Source organism: Cygnus olor, chromosome 6, assembly GCF_009769625.2.
Source record: "Cygnus olor isolate bCygOlo1 chromosome 6, bCygOlo1.pri.v2, whole genome shotgun sequence".
NCBI classification, from domain to species: Eukaryota; Metazoa; Chordata; class Aves; order Anseriformes; family Anatidae; genus Cygnus; species Cygnus olor.
This window is the reverse complement of record NC_049174.1, coordinates 35,879,243-35,897,361: the sequence shown is the minus strand read 5'-3', so window position 1 is coordinate 35,897,361 and position 18,119 is coordinate 35,879,243. Positions and strand designations below refer to the sequence as shown.

The 18,119-nt window shown below is 40.5% G+C and overlaps 1 protein-coding gene across 4 annotated transcripts in view; it reads right to left on the bottom strand.

Annotated features, from left to right (window-relative positions):
* Positions 1-14,641, bottom strand: part of ARHGAP15 (Rho GTPase activating protein 15) — a 332,536-nt gene extending 317,895 nt beyond the window's left edge. The window contains exons 1-2 of one of the 4 annotated variants that reach the window (XM_040560622.1): positions 14,433-14,641; positions 13,932-13,991 (exon numbers count right to left, since the gene is read on the bottom strand). The gene's annotated coding sequence lies outside the window, so the exon portion shown is untranslated. Of the gene's footprint in view, positions 1-2,303; positions 2,328-5,574; positions 5,761-13,931; positions 13,992-14,154; positions 14,173-14,432 lie in introns of those variants that run through there. The other 3 variants (XM_040560623.1, XM_040560624.1, XM_040560625.1) reach the window with 3 other exon arrangements.
* Between the last annotated feature and the right edge of the window lie 3,478 nt (positions 14,642-18,119).

Below are 18,119 nucleotides of genomic sequence, written 5' to 3'. Positions count from 1 at the left end.
CTCAGATAACAACTAAAGGTGTCAAATGGGCAAGTGACATTTTACATATCTGGAAGATGAGTGGATAAGATTCTAAAACCCCAACTTCTAAATGTACAGCTGACTTTCAAAGGTGGTGTGGAAGCAATGAGTATTGCAGAGGTGAAAAATTGAAAGGTTACTGTGCATGCAAATCTGTGCACACTGTAAAGCCATCCCATTTCTGAGAATCAGGCTCGGGTTGAAAGAGTAACACAGCAAATTGCAGAGATCACGTCAGGCTTCCTCACAAAATGCTGGGTCTTGGCAAAACCATTTTAAAAAAAACATTTTCCATAACATTTCTTTTAAAAGCAGTGTTTTCACAAAATCCTGTTTGATAACAGCCAAAATAGTTCAATTATTTTAAATTTTCTTTTGATTGGGAAAAATTGTTTTGTCTCTATTATCTATATAATCATAATTTCTGAGATGATAAACAAAGTAACATCATTTTCAATGCAAAAAAAAAAGTCCTTCATGTTTCTAGTTTTTAGCTTTTTGCAAAAAAAAATGTAGAAATTGAATAGTTCATTTCATTGCCATTTTTGTCTTTAGTAGCTTAAATATGGTTTCTGTCTCACAGTGATGACCAGTAAGTATTCCCTTCCTACAGCAGCTCATGGAGCTAGAGGAAGTTTCGTGTTGCTGGTATCAGGTTTTTAATCCATGCTGGCATGTTGCTGTGTCCACAAATGGAGCATATGGTGAGCAGACTGACTAGTGTTACCGAAGAACTTTATTTAATGAGTTTTGGTACAGTATTGGTAAAATTAGTACACAGTCGCTTTTTCTGCAATGCAGAGCTAGTTTTCAAGAAACAAGAGGGTAGCAGTATTTCTAAATTTTGACTTGAGCTATGCCTACATTTCCTACGGCTATGTATAATGAAAGACAGCGTGCAAATGTTAATTCATTAGCATCTTGTACCAAGTACTTCTAGCAAGTACTATTGTCCAAGAAATGAAAATATATATTCATGATTAATAGAATTTGTTGCATTTTTTTTCAACATTAAGAGATAAAAATGTTGTATGTAATTTTCAATATTCATCAAAATCAACTTTTAAATTCTTCCAACATCGCTCATTATATTTACACGACCATCAAGTCAGAAGCATAATGAACATGAAAGGGTTCAACATAACGTGAAAACACTGCAAAATTAAAATGCATGTGGTTGCATTCACTAATTCCATTCTTCTGCTGAAGAGCAACATCATACATGAACAGCATCCATCAAAACCTATCACAATAATGTTACAGAAAACTAAAAATCAGCACTAGGTTCACCATTACACTAAAACCTACAAATCTGAAAAACAAAACAAAACAAAACAAAAAAAAAACATAAAAATGGAAGAGGAAGTAAGTGTTAACAAATGCAAAAACAAGCTCATGCCACATACGGTGAGTCAGAGCATTCTTGCTAAGGAGAAAACATATTGCTGTGTCTGTGAAAGAACTGTTTAAAATCAACACACCTACGTAAATATTTCTGCTGTTGGATTTTGCTCTTAGCCTTCTCCACGCTGTTCATTATCTCTGCTGAAATACAGCTCAGGGGCAGAAAGTGCTTAACACACAACTGATGGAAATGAAGGGGGACAGATGAAACAACTACAGGTAAAGAGAGGCAACAACAAGTAAACTGTCACATAGCTTTTTACATTATTCTTATTCCCGTTGTGCTCTGTCTTTATTTTATTTTTTTTCTCAATGCTGCTCTCACAGCTAACATGTCACACATCTGCACCCAGGGCACAAACAGCAGAGGCTGCTGAGAAATACCGTGTCCTGGGCTGGCGCCCAGAAGAGTCCTGAAGCCAGATTATCTGAGGACTAGAAAATTAGAAAAATCCATTGTAGTGAAAATGCAAAGCAGATGTAACGTTCCTATGCCTTTTCCATTTCAGAAAGATGTCATCCGGCCTGGAATAATTTGTACTTAGGAAGTAGCATTAATTTCAACCATCAGTCACATCTCCAGTAAGAGCAGGAGATCAGGAATGACACTGCTTCACCACTGCCTGGGCTTTATTCCTGATTTAGCCCTTTGTATCAGATAAAGCAGAATTTCCTGCAGAGTTCAATCTGCAATAAAATGTTAAATGTCCTAAACTCAACAGCGCAGTTTCACTTATCATTTAAACTTGCAACGTCATCAACAAACTTTGGTGAGTTTGTTAATATGCCCTACTTCCTACACAAGCCATGACCATTAACATTAATGATCATTATCCCTTTTATAGCAATATTTATTATATGGCCTTTTAATTTTTTACTTCTTGCAGCCATGTTAGACTTTCAGGGATGTCTCAGAACAGACTACTCACTGAGCAAGGATCACAGAGGTCATCTCACCTCATGTTTCTAAAAGCTGGCTTTGTAGTCACTCTTTTCTAGTCCAGCATCGAAGGACTTTCTACGAATAAAAGCAAAAATGGCCCACAGTTCTTCAGACAGCTAGAATTCACATGTACAGTTGTCCATGATTCTCGTGTGTCAAAGGGAAGAGTAGAAAACCCTTTCTCTTTTGTTTGTAGCAGTATCTCACTGCCCAACATTTCACAGAATCATGGAAGGGCTGAGGTTGGAAGGCACCTCTGGAGACCACCTAGTCCAAACCCCCTGCTCAAGCAGGGCCCCCTGGAGCACATCACTCAGGGTCGTACCCAGATGGTTTTTGAATATCTCCAGGGAAGGAGGCTCCATAACCTCTCTGGGCAATCACTCCCTCTTCCAGTGCTCAGTCACACCATAATTTGCCTGCTACCATGTGGGGAATATGCAATTCAGCACATTAATCACAATTTATGTATGCTCTGAGGTATATAAACTATGAAACTCTATGAAGGATGCACCTAAAAGCAAAGATCTTGGCACAACTTGGCCAAAATCATAGCAGACTTCCTAGGCCATAGTGCAATACAAGAAAAGTGTTTTCAAGTATTGTTGTTAAATAACTCTTAGGGTAAAGAATCTTTTACCAATGAGATTTTAACTTGATCCTTGTTATGATGACCATATCAACCTTATTTAGTCTCATACAAGGAGAGTGTTATTCATAAAAATAACACTTGGTTAACTGCTACATAAATCTTGTGACTGCAATCTCACGTATCAGTTTAATATCTAATAGGAACAAACTGTGTTATCATCTAAAATAATTTCATCCAAGTTTGTACATGCAGTACATGATTTGGACCTCTGGTTCATGGTGAGCCCACTGAAGTTAATGGGCTTACAACAACACAAATGTAGCACTAAGCACACCCAAGGAGAAAAGCCAAAGCATTTATTACATTATGGAGTCAGGTGGGGAAATATGCTTTATAATGGACTGTAAGGGGGAAGCACAGAGACTTTCACCACTGTACAGCAGTAATGTTACTTAATCTGGGGTACAAGAACATACTATATGTTTATGCTGATGACTGAGTTTCTAAGAAATAAAATGTTAAGACGCAATTGCTTTGTTTCTCATGCCTGATAGTTACTGTACATCTTAGGTATACGTGATTCTCCACTTACAGTGTGTCACAGACCCACAGGGGTGCGGAGCCTACGCTGCACAATAACCTACAGACAGTTACAGTTGGATGCTTCAGTGATTTCCTGCCTATTGACCGCAGCACTAAAAATATGAGGAGTGGCTTAGTGCTATGAAGCTTGACTGTAGTTTATTCTATTTTTTTCCACTATTAATAACACTGTACATAATAATAAAATACAAGGATAAAATAATCATGGAAGGCTTATACTGAGTCCCACTTTCTGGCAGATGGCAGCAAAATATCCTAACCAAATATACAGTTTCAGTGGAAATATTAATCTTTACAAACTGTTGCTCAATTCCTCTCAAGGATAGGATGAAGAGAGATGTGAAGACAGAAAATATGAACAGATGTGCTAGACTGGCAATCAAACAAGAATTAAGCAGAGAGCTAAAGGTCTTCCTCTGTGTCATTCTGAAAACTTATAGAAGATGATAGCTTAAAGCCTCTAGGTTTCTTCCATGTTATCCATAGGCCCTTAAAAACAGCAGGATCAGTTGACAAATAAAAATAGGGATCTGAATAAGCTACTTGTACCCTATAGGCCAGAGAATTGTTATCTCTGGAAACGCTTTCCTATTTGCATAGAAAATGGCTTGAGAATTAGAAAAGAAAGAGAATGGGAGACAGTCTTCCGAAGTCGCACAGATACAATGACAAACTCTTCACAACCATATTTAATGAATACAGATTCATCTCTAGTCCTGTAATCCTCTATGACCCGCTAACTACCGGACTGCAGAAACAAAAACTTGCTAGCAAATATCATTAAGATATTACTGGAAAAAACAACAGCAACACATGCAACGGGGTAAAAGAGCTTCTTCAAGTCAGCATGTGACTGCATATGGTCATGTCTCTTGCATTACTTGGTTTCTTAATTATATTGCATGTGAAGGTCTCAAGAAAGGTAACAGTTGTTTTGAAAGTTCATCTATCCCAGTATATCATATGGGATAGCATAATGGAGTCTATTTTCACCATTCCTGTGTCAATTTAATATCTCACTTTCAAGTAGAACTTGAAGCTAAAAGTATCCCTTGTGTGCAGTTTGGCCTGCATATGTTCTGGGAACAGTCGTCCATAGTAGAAATTTAGTTGAATATGTAAAAGAACATGCCTGGGGAAAAAAAAAAAAAAAAAAAGCTACTTCTAGGTCTTCCTGCTGGCAAAGCATTTCATTTCTTTCTAGAGAGCATCTGATCCACGACACCTGCCTCCATTTTCCATGCCGTACAAGCTAGACAATGCTTCAAATGGTGAATAGTGGTCATATGTACACGGTATTTAATATATATATATATAGTTTGATATGTAGCACTTCTAATGCATCCTATGATATTGAATAGAAGAATAAGTGCAGTTCAGTCATTAGAACAATGACAGCAAGAAGTTCCCGGCATCATAAAAAATCACAACAATTTAATTGATTTAACACCAAATAATATCTCAGAAGTACTAGGAAAGCCCAGAGGAGTACTAGGTTACTTCTGACCTTCCTCAGGTGAGAAAAAGATCATTTCCTCCCACCTCCATCCTTTCTGCTATACATTTATATACTGCAAATAAGTACAGCACAGAGCCCATGGCTTTCCAATCACCATGCATAAGACTGACTACCTACAAACTCACTTCACACCTGAATATGACACTTACCACACGGCAACTTTTTAGTTTAAAGTAGTTTAATTCTGAATAGAAAAAAAATTCAATGTTTTCTCTAGGAAGATCACATAAGAATCACAAATTTTCTCCGGTGCTTGAAAGAAATCTGTTCCTATAGCCTAAATGTTCAGAAAAGTGTTGTTACTTTTAATGTTGCCAGATCTGAAGTGATGAGATACTATGGGAAAGGTTATTCTTGCAGTATTTACAGATACAAGCAGAAGCAGAAGTGACAGAAATTTCAAAGTAAGACTGCTTGAAATACTTCCAGCTCAATTTTGCAGAACTTCTCCCCACAGAGATTCAGATATTCATCCAAACTTTCCATGCTTACCTGAAGTCGACATGTGGTGATGGTAATTTTGGAACAGCCCAAACTCTCCAGAGAAGTGGAAGAGTTAGCACCACAAGACAAACTGAGGTATTAGAAAAAAATATTTTTAAAACGCCTGAAAGCCTGCTGTGAATAGCCAAAGAAACAAACTTCCTATAAGTTCACAGCTCTGCCAACAGAAATTTCACTTTCAATTTGATGGCGGCTATATAAACAAGCTATCACAAGGACAGCTCGGGCAGGACCTTACAGCACATTTGTGACCTGAGTCACGTTAACATCCATGTTTGTTGCTCCATATCAGACAGGGCTTGTTGGTCCACAGTGGGGGAAGCACCTCATGTTCACCAGGGAGTAAGACTACATGCAGTTTGTCACACTTTAAAGTATTTGGGTGCTACCAAACACTTGGAGCAGTTGTAAGTCATGCCTCAGTTTGCTGCCTGGTCCGTAAGTTCCTGCAGCTGCAGCATCTCCTTCATTAGACAAAAATGTCCCCTTGTGCTCTGGTAAGCCCTCAGCAAAATGGTGACAGTTGTTTCCAGCTCTACTCCTCTTGCTGAGGGGCATCCTAAAGAATCCCTCAACTTAATACTTTTAATGAACACTTGCCCCACCTTAATCCATTCTGCAGTTCCATATACCCATCGCTCTGCAAAAGACTAGTCTGTCAAACAGAGATGCCGAGATTATTGAATAGGACAGGCTTTAAAGCTTCTCAGACTATAAAAACAATTTTAAAAGTAAACTTAAAAAAGTAACTTCTTTCTAGCACAGCCTATCTCAGTAGAGTCTAAAACAAGAGGCCTTTCCCTTATTCGGACAGTAAGATCCCTTCCCTCCCACTCCCTGCTATCATGTTCAATCCCTCGTGCTGAGCACATGAAAGTGCCTCCTACCCTCCCTCCAGCTTTCTCCATACGTATCTGCAGCAGTTTTTGTGCTGTGATCCTACAGCTGCTCCCTTACTTCTTCTCACTGCTCCCACTTCCCATCTGAGGGGGGAAAAAAAAAGCTCCAGACACTTCTAATCTGTTCCCACACTCCATTTCCACTTTCCTTTACAGAGCTCCTGGTGCTGCTCTTGCAAGAGACGGCTCTGTGAAACACAGCACAACCAGCACTTGCAGTTTTAGGAGAAAACTTTTAAGCTACAGCAGGAACTAGAAGGGGAAATTCTTTGTGGCTTGCATTGAGTGAGCCCCTTTTCTGCATTTCGTGAGGCCCCTGCTTTGTTTTCTTCACCAGCCACTTCTGACGTGCCCCAGAGTGGAGCAGAAGGCATCAGGCGTGCCTGCCCCACCACGCTGCTCCCCTGCACTGCGTGGCACAGGGGGCGTAAGACAAAGAGGCTTGTTTGATGTGATAGTATCTCATATCACAATGTGTAGCTTCTAAGATGTCTGCTTTCAGCAAAGGGGAAATACCGAGGGTGTCAAAATATCATTTGATTATGCAAGAAGTTTGAGCATAGGCTCCGTTAAATGCACCTAAAATTATTATTGCAAACTTGGTTTGTTTTGTGTAGGACCAAGCATCAAAACATTATTTCACAAAGGTGATTCAAGACGATGCCAGATACCTTGTGTGCCTGCTCCCTGCAGGACGGGGGCCAGAGCCCACCTGCACCTCTAGTTGCACCCCAGATGTGCTGCACTCGGTAGGAGCAGCCAGTCTGCAGCACTGACAGCAGGAGTGCAACTGTGCCAGATCTAGCATGCAAACCCCAACAGTCATAGTGAGAAGAGTGGCAGCCATTCACCTGCCCCCTACATTGTTAAGAGCAGAAATTAAAAAGCCATGTATTTAAATAGCAAAATTGAGTAGTGATGTAAACGGAGCTGATGGCCCTGAATTTAATTTGCATGTTCCAACTGATGGTTTTCAAAATGCTGTTCATTTTAAAATGGGTGGGTGTTTGAAAACTACTTTTATTTTTTTTATTTTTATTTTTTTTTAATAATAGATCGACTTCAGTTGAAAGGGACCTTAAAGCCCATCCAATTCCAAATCCCTGCCATGGGCAGGGACACCTCCTACCAGACCAGGTTGCCCAAAGCCCCATCCAGCCTGGCCTTGAACAATTCCAGGGATAGGGCAGCCACAGCTTCTCTGGGCAGCCTGTTTCAGGGCCTCACCACCCTCATAGTAACTAATTTTGTCCTTATATCTAATCTATATCTATCCTCATTTAGTTTAAAACCATTACCCCTTGCCCTATCACTACACTCCCTGATAAACAGTCTCTCCCCAAGTCTCTTTCCTTCCGTAGTGCATAACGTGGTGTCTGAAGGCCGTTTTCCTCATGAGAGATGAATACACCTTGGCCGTAGCAGCAGTGGCTGTGCAGGACCAGGCTGGCATGTCGCACTCCTCCATGCACTGCACAAACTATCTGCACACCTGAGGTCAGGTGGAGACCCCCTAGGTCAGCACCACAGCAAGGCTCTTCTCACCATCCTTTGTAGGATACCATTGGTTTGGTTTCTTCTGAGGCACATTAAATAGCTGTCACTTATAGGGTAACTTGCAGAGCTAATGGAGCTCATGTTTCTTACTGGTTGAATTTGTGTGCAAAGTGAGCCCTTGCAGTCCTACATACCCGAGTTAAAATGTCTATATCATACATTAGCTTAACTCCCTAAACATCTGTATCTTGATGCAAGAAACAAGTCTGGTAAGAAATCTCTGCATTGAACATTTTTCATTCTGATAATTTATACATTTTTTTGCTCCACATCTAAATAGATTCCCTTTCTTCACTCTCTTGCTTTCTTGAAAAGATATGACAGAAAGCTCCAAACTTTAGATGAAAAGTAAAACTAGAAAAGAAGTTTTATAATTCAAGTCTCTGAAACTCTCAGGTCTATGCAACTATGTACTACTCAATCCATAGCCAGTGCTAAATTCTCCACGGGAAATTCAAGCATGAATTGAAGGGACCAGTTTCTCTAAGCCTATGCTGACTGGGAACACTCCTTGTCTCCTTTACCAAGGGCAATTGTTGAGGAGGCGCTGAGATACTTTTACTTGGGCTGGTTCCACTTCTTTTGACACTCAAAAAAAAAGAGTGAATGGATTAGTGCCATGTCCTAGCCCAAAAATCATCACACTAATTTGATTAATGATTACTAATTGTTATTTTTTTTCCCCTCTGAATAGCAGAACCAAGCATACAACATTCTGGTGATACTAGAGACCTCTCCAATTTGAGCCTCAGAACTGCTCAGCCCAAAGCAAAAAAGGCAGCACTTGTGAGAGCAGCTCAGCCAGTTGGAAAGTTTAATGTAACATACTCCTGGAAAAAGTTGATTCATCTGTAGCAAAGCCATTCACTAGAAATGCATTTTGATGGGGAGAACCCCAGCCTGGGAGGCTTCTGTCCTTGTTTGCTGTGGATGCCCACAGTGTTACCAGCCGGCCGTTGGGCAGCACGTGTTGGGGTTTGGCTCCAGCCAGCTTCGCCACGTGGGCTGAGGATCCCCATATGGATGCCAACGTTGGGTCCATCTCCCTCTGTGGACTGCCTGGTTCCTCCAAATCCACCATCCCAAGCAGACATCCAGCCAGCCAGGCAGCAGGTGCCCCCCGAGCCACAGCTCCAGAGGAGACACCAGAAATGCTGAGAGCATCCTGACATCCATCAGGCCATGACCCGCCAACCATGAATGTTACTGTTGGAGCCAGAACTCCAGCACTTCAATGTCTTCACAGACTTTCCGTGTCATTTCCCTCCTTGCCCACAAAAGAAGAAAGTTTAGTAACATCCTGAGCAGCAAACAAGTACAGGCTCTAAGCACTACGCCAGGTCTAGGAGGAGCTTCAGTATCTGGTTCAGATAGGTACCTTGATATCTGATTCAGCACCAAATACAGTGGTAGCTTTGCTCAGGGTGGGGCAGGAAAAGAAGAAACAAAAAGCAAATATGTAGTTAAAGCACAGCTCCTCAGCTCTCAGCCTTATTTACTTCTTGTTTTTCTTCTTTCTGTTCTTCCCCTCCCCTCTTATTACATTGCAGATGTGCTGAAGGTCTGCCACATGTCTTGGAGAAGGAATCAGAAGTCACTTAAAGGTCATTTGTTCAAGGATTGTGCCTGTTTAGTGTATCAGGCACAGGCTTTGGAAGAAATATTTATGAAAAACCACAGCACAAACCCACAATACCCAGCTTAACTACAAGTGAATGATTTAATACTTGTCAATCTGGAATAGCAGGAAGTGCTATATTGTGTCTTAAACCGCTGTTGGCCACTATCTACGGCAATGTCAAACTTGCTTATTTAATTTATTGAAGAAATTATTCGGTAGGGCACCATGCACTATCTGAATTAGTATTTTACTCCATGACTTGCACATACCCCAGAAGTTTAGAAGCTAATTTGGAGAATTCCAATATTTGTTAAGTAACCTTTCAATACATTTCTGCTTAATTCCCAAAGCAGTTCTTTCTCATGCTGAGTAAGGTGAACATAAATACAGAAAAATGAACAGAAAAAGGCCAAAATTTTCAAGCATGCATGAATCTTGGGTTCATAGTTTCTGGCAAACAGGACTCACTTTTACACGTGCCAGGCATCAGCACTTCCAGGTGATTTCAGCATGAGGCAAGTAATACACTGAAAATCTGTTCCAGCATGACCTGACTGCATCTGCAGACTGAGCTGTAGCAGGGGTTACTGCTGTCAGTTTGCAAAAGCTAAATACCCGTGCCCAGAAAATTAATGCCTGCTTTTCCCATTCAGATTCCTTTCATAAAAAAACATGCAATAACATTTTCTCTGCTCCTATTTCAGCCAGCCTGGAAGTTGCCACCTGACTGTCCTTCAATTTGTAATAAAGTCCACAGACTCCACAAAAATGGTCTCACTCTAGAAATGAAAATAGACATGTACTGAGGAAATACCAGTGCAAATGAGAAGCTAGCTGTGTTTGTTTTGTAGTGAGGCTTCAAAACATCCTTTTTATAGTATTTCTCAAGGCAGGGAAGCTAACCAAAGATATAACAAGTGCATGAATGCACAGCCTTAACATTCAGAACAGCCAAAGAGCCAACACTTCTGTCTTTCAAATGCTGATAAAGAAATTATCAGTGAAACTAAGATTCATCAAGACCACTGATAGAAGCAGACCAGCTTTGTGTGAGACAGTTCCAGAAGCAGATAACATCAGTGTGTCCTCACCTGGACCAAGCTCACACATTTCCAAAAACACACCTAGCAGGGGATTGTGCTGTTGTGAATGAGCTGAAGGAAATGGAGGCTGTCTGCCTGCTCTGAGACAAAGTCAACAGTACAGAAATTAGTTTCATTGTGACAGAAGCTGCTGGAAACCACCACAGGATGGAAAAAGGGCATAGTTTCATACAGGGTGTGCAATCAGGCAAAGAAGACTTCAGTTGTGCTATGAATGGCACTTGAATTATCATGGAAGATACACAGTCAAAGGCCAAAATTGTACCCCATCTCACTACTTCAGGACTAATGCTGTTAGCAAATGAAACCGTGAAAGTTATCGAAGCACCTTCGTATAGATGGCATTCCCCAGTGCCAGCTTCTGTCTTTGTAGCACTGAGAACTTGTTTTGATGCATCCATGTAGAAGTCTTAAGTAGGAGAGGAGGGAAACACAGAAACTAGCTCCAGTGATGCTTTCTTTTGTCTTTAAAAGAGCTCAGCCCAATTAGACACACAGGATTAGGAGGAATCAGTACAATTGCTGTGCTCCAGGTCTCTGGATAATAACACACCTAACAGAGAGACTTCCCCAACATCAAGGGACAGTCTTTAGGAGTATGCAGGCTTTAACAACTCATACAATAGTTAGCAACTCAAACTGATTGAGCTGACACAGCACAGCAGTATCTCCAAAAAAAGACAAACTGACTAGTATCAGAATTACACGTTGTGGTCTTCAAAGAATTTGGAAGACACTGCATATAACTCACTGAGCCCCACGTGACTCAGTAGAAATAGGCCAGGAGAAAAGAGCATCTCCCACTGCTAAAAGTCTGCGAGGCTCCATAGCACAGAAATGAGCTGAAGGCTCTGGGCAGCACAGCAAAAGCCATCCTCTGCATGAGGCATTGCTGATCACGATGGACCTGAAGCTTTAGAGCCAGGCCTGAAGCTCGTCTCATTAATGTCTGTCACTGCAAAGTAGTAAATTCATGGACCAGAAATAGATAGAGAAATCCAAATCAGAGCTGTGTACAACGGCTTCAGTTAAGTTAGCCCCATGCCAGCGGTTGTGGTGTTATGCCACCCAAACATCCGGAGAAGAATTGAAAAGAGCCTCTGTCACCATTTTGATTACTGGTTCCTGCCTCGCTCCTGGTGGGGAGGAACATGCTTGAGCCCATGGACTGAGACAGACCTCTCCTTTGCTGACCTGGAAATCCCAGCCCACAGGACAGGACCTACTGATGGGGACAGGAACCCACATTTGGTTGGAAGAAGATGAGCATCTCTTCTATCAATGCAAAAGGAAATTTATACAACAAATACTGCCACCAAAGGCAAAGGATTTTTTGTTTTGTTTTGTAATTCAATTGTAGTATACAGTAGAAGCTTTAAAATACAGAAAGTGGTTCAGCTATTCACTCTATTTGGAAAAGAAAATGCACAAATATATGTGGCACGTGTAATTGGATTGAGAGGTAAAGTGAACAAGAGGTGCTGCTTTTAAATGCATTTCGTTTGGACACAAAGAGGTAAGTTGCAGGGATGGGAGAAAATATAGAAAAATAACTCTGAGAATTCAAACTACTTTACCAAGTCACACAGCTCTGTGGAAAAATGCATTTCAAATGACTCTAAGACATTGCAGCAGTACAGACATAGCCCAGGAAGATAATGTGTTCTTTTTATACAATTTCCCTGTCTGTGCTGCTTTGTGTATGAAGGCAGGACAGCTTTTTTTTTCTCCAAAAAAAGTACAGAAAATCTGAAATGTAGTCTTACAACACTGCTCTAAAATCTGTCTCCAATTAGTATGCACAATTTCAAAATGAGCTTCAAGCCATGTGTGATTTCTTTCAACTCTGACCCATATTTCCAAATGAAAAACAAGTTGCTTCTTATGATAAGGCTATCAGTTACAAGCATGAGTATATGTCACAAACTTTTCAGGAAAACAAATCTTTGTCTCTAATTCTGACTCTCCTTTGTGTGACCCATAATCAAAACGTGATATTGTGTTATTTGAACATCTTTGTGGGTTGTTATTTCCTTGTAAGACTGTAAAAGCCAGAAAGTAGTGTGCCCACAGACAGAAATGCAAAGCTACCTTTCTGATAAAAAGCTCTGAGTGAAATGCGCCTCAGGACACACAAGCATCTTTTGGCTAGCACCAGAGCAGAGAACTAATTAGGCTCAATCTAAACAGCTTTATGCAGGAAACATGCTATCATGGCATTTCCACTGACCAGCTCCATGAGGAACATTGAGAGTCCCCACGGATAAACCAAGGACATTTGTTGTACCATGTTCTTTACACCTCCCCATGCCCTATTCTTACCAGCACTACTGATGAACAAAGTGGTACTACTGTGGTACAAAGCTTGTTGACAACAAGCAGGGCAAGAGACTCTATCAGTGTCTTCAGTCTCTAGCGATATCAAGTACCAACCAAATAGGTTATATATTAGGAAAAGGTTCTTCACCGGGAGAGTGGTAGGGCACTGGGACAGGCTCCCCAGGGCAGTGGTCTCAGCACCAAGCCTGCTGAAGTTCAAGAAGCATTTGGGCAATGCTCTCAGACACATGGTCTATTTTTTGGGTGGTCCTGTGTGGAGCCAGGAGTTGGACTCGATGATCCTTGTGGGTCCCTTCCAACTCGGGATATTCTACAATTATAGATATCAGCCTTCACCACTCACCAATTCTTACAGTATCCACTGTTACTAATCACCTCCCTCGTGGTCACCAGCAAGGAAGCGAGTTAATCAAATACTGCTAAATTGCAGCCAGCAAAGGCAAATGCTGGGAAACATGGCCTAACTGGCTTTCCCAGCCAGCGCTGCTGGCCTTTTCCACTTTTGGGGACAACTACTTAGTAAAGGCAGGGATATGAGAAGTGATTAGTAGCTTGGGATATTGCAGAGGATCAGATACAGTTGCCTCTTGCATAGGACATTACAGATTTTTTTAGATTCTGAATACTAATTTTGCCTTTAAAGCATCATTTCACATGTACCCTCTACATTATTATTATTTCCAAATTTTCAAACAATAGAAATAAAATAATTATGTAACACAACCTGTATTTAACACATACACAACACATATAGATAGAGTTATTCTAAAAATCATTAGCAACAAGTTTTCTGAATTGCAAAAAGATGAATTTAAGACTCCTTACCTACAGCCTCACAGAAGTCCTTGTCTCATCTCAAACTGTCATCAACCGGCAGCAGTTTAACTATTTCAAAAAACGGAAAACATCTAGGTCACATGTCTATAGACAGCATTCGGGTTAATCTCCCTCAGCTCATAAAGATAGAAAGAAAGCAGGAAAAAAAAGTAGAGTAAAACCACTTCCTGCAAGAGCAGTAGCTAAACCATTTCACCAGTGAGTAACTTACACTCAAGTCTAGGGCAAAACTCTTCTGGATTGGATAAAAAGACAAATTTTAAAGTGTGAAAATATCTCCGCTGTTGAATTTGCAACAAACAGGGAGAATTAGATTTTGCAGAAGGTAGACATGATGTTTAAAAGGAAATGCTAAAAGGAATTACAATTCTAAGCCTCAAGACAACTTCCCTTTTCTTACCTTCAATGAAACCCTTTGAGTACTGAAATAGCTTACAACAAATCTGCTTTGCTGATTTGAAACAAAGCTTAAGTAAACATGATGCTTACCGTACCATTACTTTAGATTTCTAAAATAGGAAATGCTGGACAATCAGAGAGTTTGCTACTTAAAAAAAAAAAAAAAAAAAAAAAAAAAAAGACTTGAACTATTGCCTCTCTGATTAACACTTCTGCTTCTTTGATTTTCTGTTTTAGCACTTCTTCGTTAAGCAGCCTTTGGAGAAGCACAGCCACACACATCTGCTGCCCAGCAGCTCACAACATTGTGGTCCGTCCTCGTCAGGCAGGAGGAACCCAGAGGGAGGGACGTCACACAGCTCCTTGTCTTTGGCCCAGCAGAAAAACCCCTTCACGCCTCCACAAACGTCTTCCCCCAAGACCTTTCAGCAGGCAACGATAGCATCTTTTTGATATTTCTAGCTCGACTTTCAGAGCATGCATTCATCTTCCTGGAGGAGCTGGGGTTCCCTTGTGGGGCACGGTGGTTGTGGTGTGCACACAAGGACTGCTGTGGTGCTGGTCAGGATGCAGAGCCTTCTGTTGGTACTTTGGCAGATTAGGGGGATTTTTTGGTTATTTCTCACAGTGAAACAAAGAACTGCCATACAGCCTGAGAAAATCAAGTTCATCCTCAAGTTTAAGGACTCATAATTGATAGGTCCAGCAACGAATTCAGTGGGGTCCTTGAAGAAGGATCCTGCAGAACATCCCAATATTTGGGGCAAGTTATCTGCCAGTTGGATTTGGGTAGAATGTTATATTGCCAGCTTGGGGTCAGTGGGGACAGAATAAGAAGGCAATCTGCATGGATCAGCAGTACAAGCTTCAGGGTGCAACCCACAAATATCTATTTTCCTTTGAGTTTTACCATTCCCATCACCTCCTCCTCCTACAGGCTTCATCCAGCAGCCTTTGTCACCATCCCTGTCCCCATTTTCTTCCCTGATGTCTCTGGTTCTTTGTCTCCTTCTTTCCTCAAGGAAAACTGGGACAATGTCCCTCTTACATGAGAATCAAAACAGAAAAACACAATGCTCCCAGGTAACCAAGGACAACTACAAGTTGTCCACCCTCTATCAGCTCACTGGCAAATGTCCCATGTCAAGTTGACTTTTCTTAAATTGAAAGAAAACAGCTTAAAGTGAAGAGCTAAGTGCTTTTCAACACTGAAGGAAGTCTTGTTGACACAAAGATTAGTGTTCAATTGAATTAAGAGAAAGAGCAGAGATGGTTAGTAAACAGGAGCTAGGACTGAGGCTCAAGTGGAGCTAAGAAAGACCTGGAAAGGGAATATGAGAAATTTTACAATGATGCAAAGAAAAAAAAGAAAAAGAAAAAAAAAAAAAGATTTGCAGGCAAGTAATTTCCTATTGCAGCAAGACAAGATGCAAGAGAGTTTGTGTAGCAAACACCTTTATCATTTCCTGAAGCACATGGGAAACAAGAGCTTCAAGGACCCAAGAAGAATCTGAAAGAACAAGGGGAAACGTAACACTGCTGAAGGAGTAACAGAACTATCAGTCAATAGAATGAATGATGCTTACATCATTATTGCTGACTTTGTGCTAACTTCTACAACCTTCATTTTAGAGCTAAACATCCAAAACCAGACTCAAGACCGTCCTTGTTCCCAAATGATCACCACTTGAAGAGGTAATGCATGCAGGTGGACAGGAGTGGGAGTTGAACAGCATGACAGCTGGCTGTCACAGCCCTAAACTAAAACGTTTTTATTTGTAGGCACTGCATTTTAGGGATGTGCTTTAAAGATGGACTTTTGGAACAGCAAAGTAGATGCTATGCCTGAATGGTGACGAGAGAAGGCAACACAGCTCTTTCTCCATAAGCTAACAGCCAGTGCTTAAAGAACCTGCATCGGCATTACTTTATTGCTTGCTCTTTTATAAACAGTACGTTGTTCAATAGATTTTGTAGTATGGAACAAATTCTAGGGAACCACTAATTGAAAAATCTATTGTAGCTAGATATCTCAAAATTTTCCTCAAATGAAAGCAAAGGCATTTTTACCATTAGTAAATATTTGTGGGCACTGTGGACAACAGGACTTCATTGCCAAAATGTGAAGTGACCATCAGTAAATGTATAAAATACCACGGCAGAACTTGTCTGTTACCTCGTCGAAAGCCTAGATTACCAAGGACATGACATTTTTCATGAAAATGTCTTTCACTGTACACCTAACATTTCAAGTCAAGTTGCATACTCTGTCTGATTTCCTTCAAATCCATTTGACAGTATGTCAGTAGTGACAAAATTCTATAAAAAGATGGCAGCTTTGCATACTGCCTAAACTTATGCAGCACAAGCTTCCTGTGTGATCTCTGGAAGACTGAAAATACTTTAGATGTGCAAAAACCCATTTAGCAAAATCTAAGAGCTCATTTAATCCAAGTAAAATTAAACAGGACACAGAAAATACAGTGGCATTACCTGGCGCAGACTGCTGCTCCATTGGTTGGTCTTTGTGTGTTTACTGTGCAAGTTAGAGACAGAGCATCATTTCTGAAGCTCAGATTTCTTGTTCCTATTTCAGTGACTCATGGCGTCATTGCTTATGAGACATGTCATCAAGCTGGTGAACATCCAGATTACCATATCTCATAACAGAGAGCACAAAGCACTAAAGCTAAAAAAACAGTTTTAAAACGCACTGTTGACTGAGGATGCTGAATGCCCAGAAGCTGTTACCAACTCACGTCTGATAAGTTCAAACAGTATCATAAGTTTAATTGGGTTCTTGAACAGGGCATCCAAGACTTGTTCTGGACCAGCCGCCTCCTGAGGGGAAAAGAAAACTTGACTTTTTTTTTTCTCTCATTTTTTTCAGTCTTTACTCTGTTGGGATGACTGACAGGCAGCCCATAGTCTGGCTAGTATAGCAGACACCTTCCTCTAGCAGCCAATCTAATTCAGGGGGTAAATCAAGCCATGATAACACTAAGTGTGGGCAGCAGTCAAGCACAAGCCTGGAAGAACTGTGTGTTGTGTGCAATTGCTGGTTCCAGATGAAAATTTTTGTTAATGAAAACAGATGAAGTTCCAAAACTTTGCAATTCATTGGAAAAACAAACCACCACCACTAGGAAACTAGCAGGCTATGTGATAATGAAGAAATAGTGTATTAATTCCATATTCTTCACCAGAGGGATGATATTTTTTGCATTTGTAGTGGATTTTAAAATATTTAAATTGAAAAGGAGAACAAGGAATTATATCTGCATGGGCCCTAATTCATTTCCTTGTTCACAGCACTTGCTCTCTCAGAGTGCTGATGTTCATTCAGTAGCCATTATTTTTTACTGTAAGGGCTCTGAATACTTAAACACCAAAAAAAAAAAAAAAATGTTTCTAGGAACTCATGTATCAAGAAGGCCATTCAACAATTCCACAGGCTTATAGCCCAAGATAACAACAGTCTCCAATATTACCTGCTTGAGCAATAAATGTTTATAATGTAGGAGCTTATGTGTAAATGTCAGTGTAAACACACAGTAATGGTTAAATTCACACAACCCTCTCAACCGTAATATGCATTATAAACATTCCGGTATCATCTTCCAAAACCTTTTGCTCTGAGCTGATTTTTCTCCTAAACAATCCGTTTTACTTACTGCAGTGTTAAAAGTGCAAAAGATATTTTTAAAAAATTGTCACAGGTGGTAGAAAATAGATCCTAAGAACTTCTCCAACAGTTTAATGCCGGCTATATAGAAG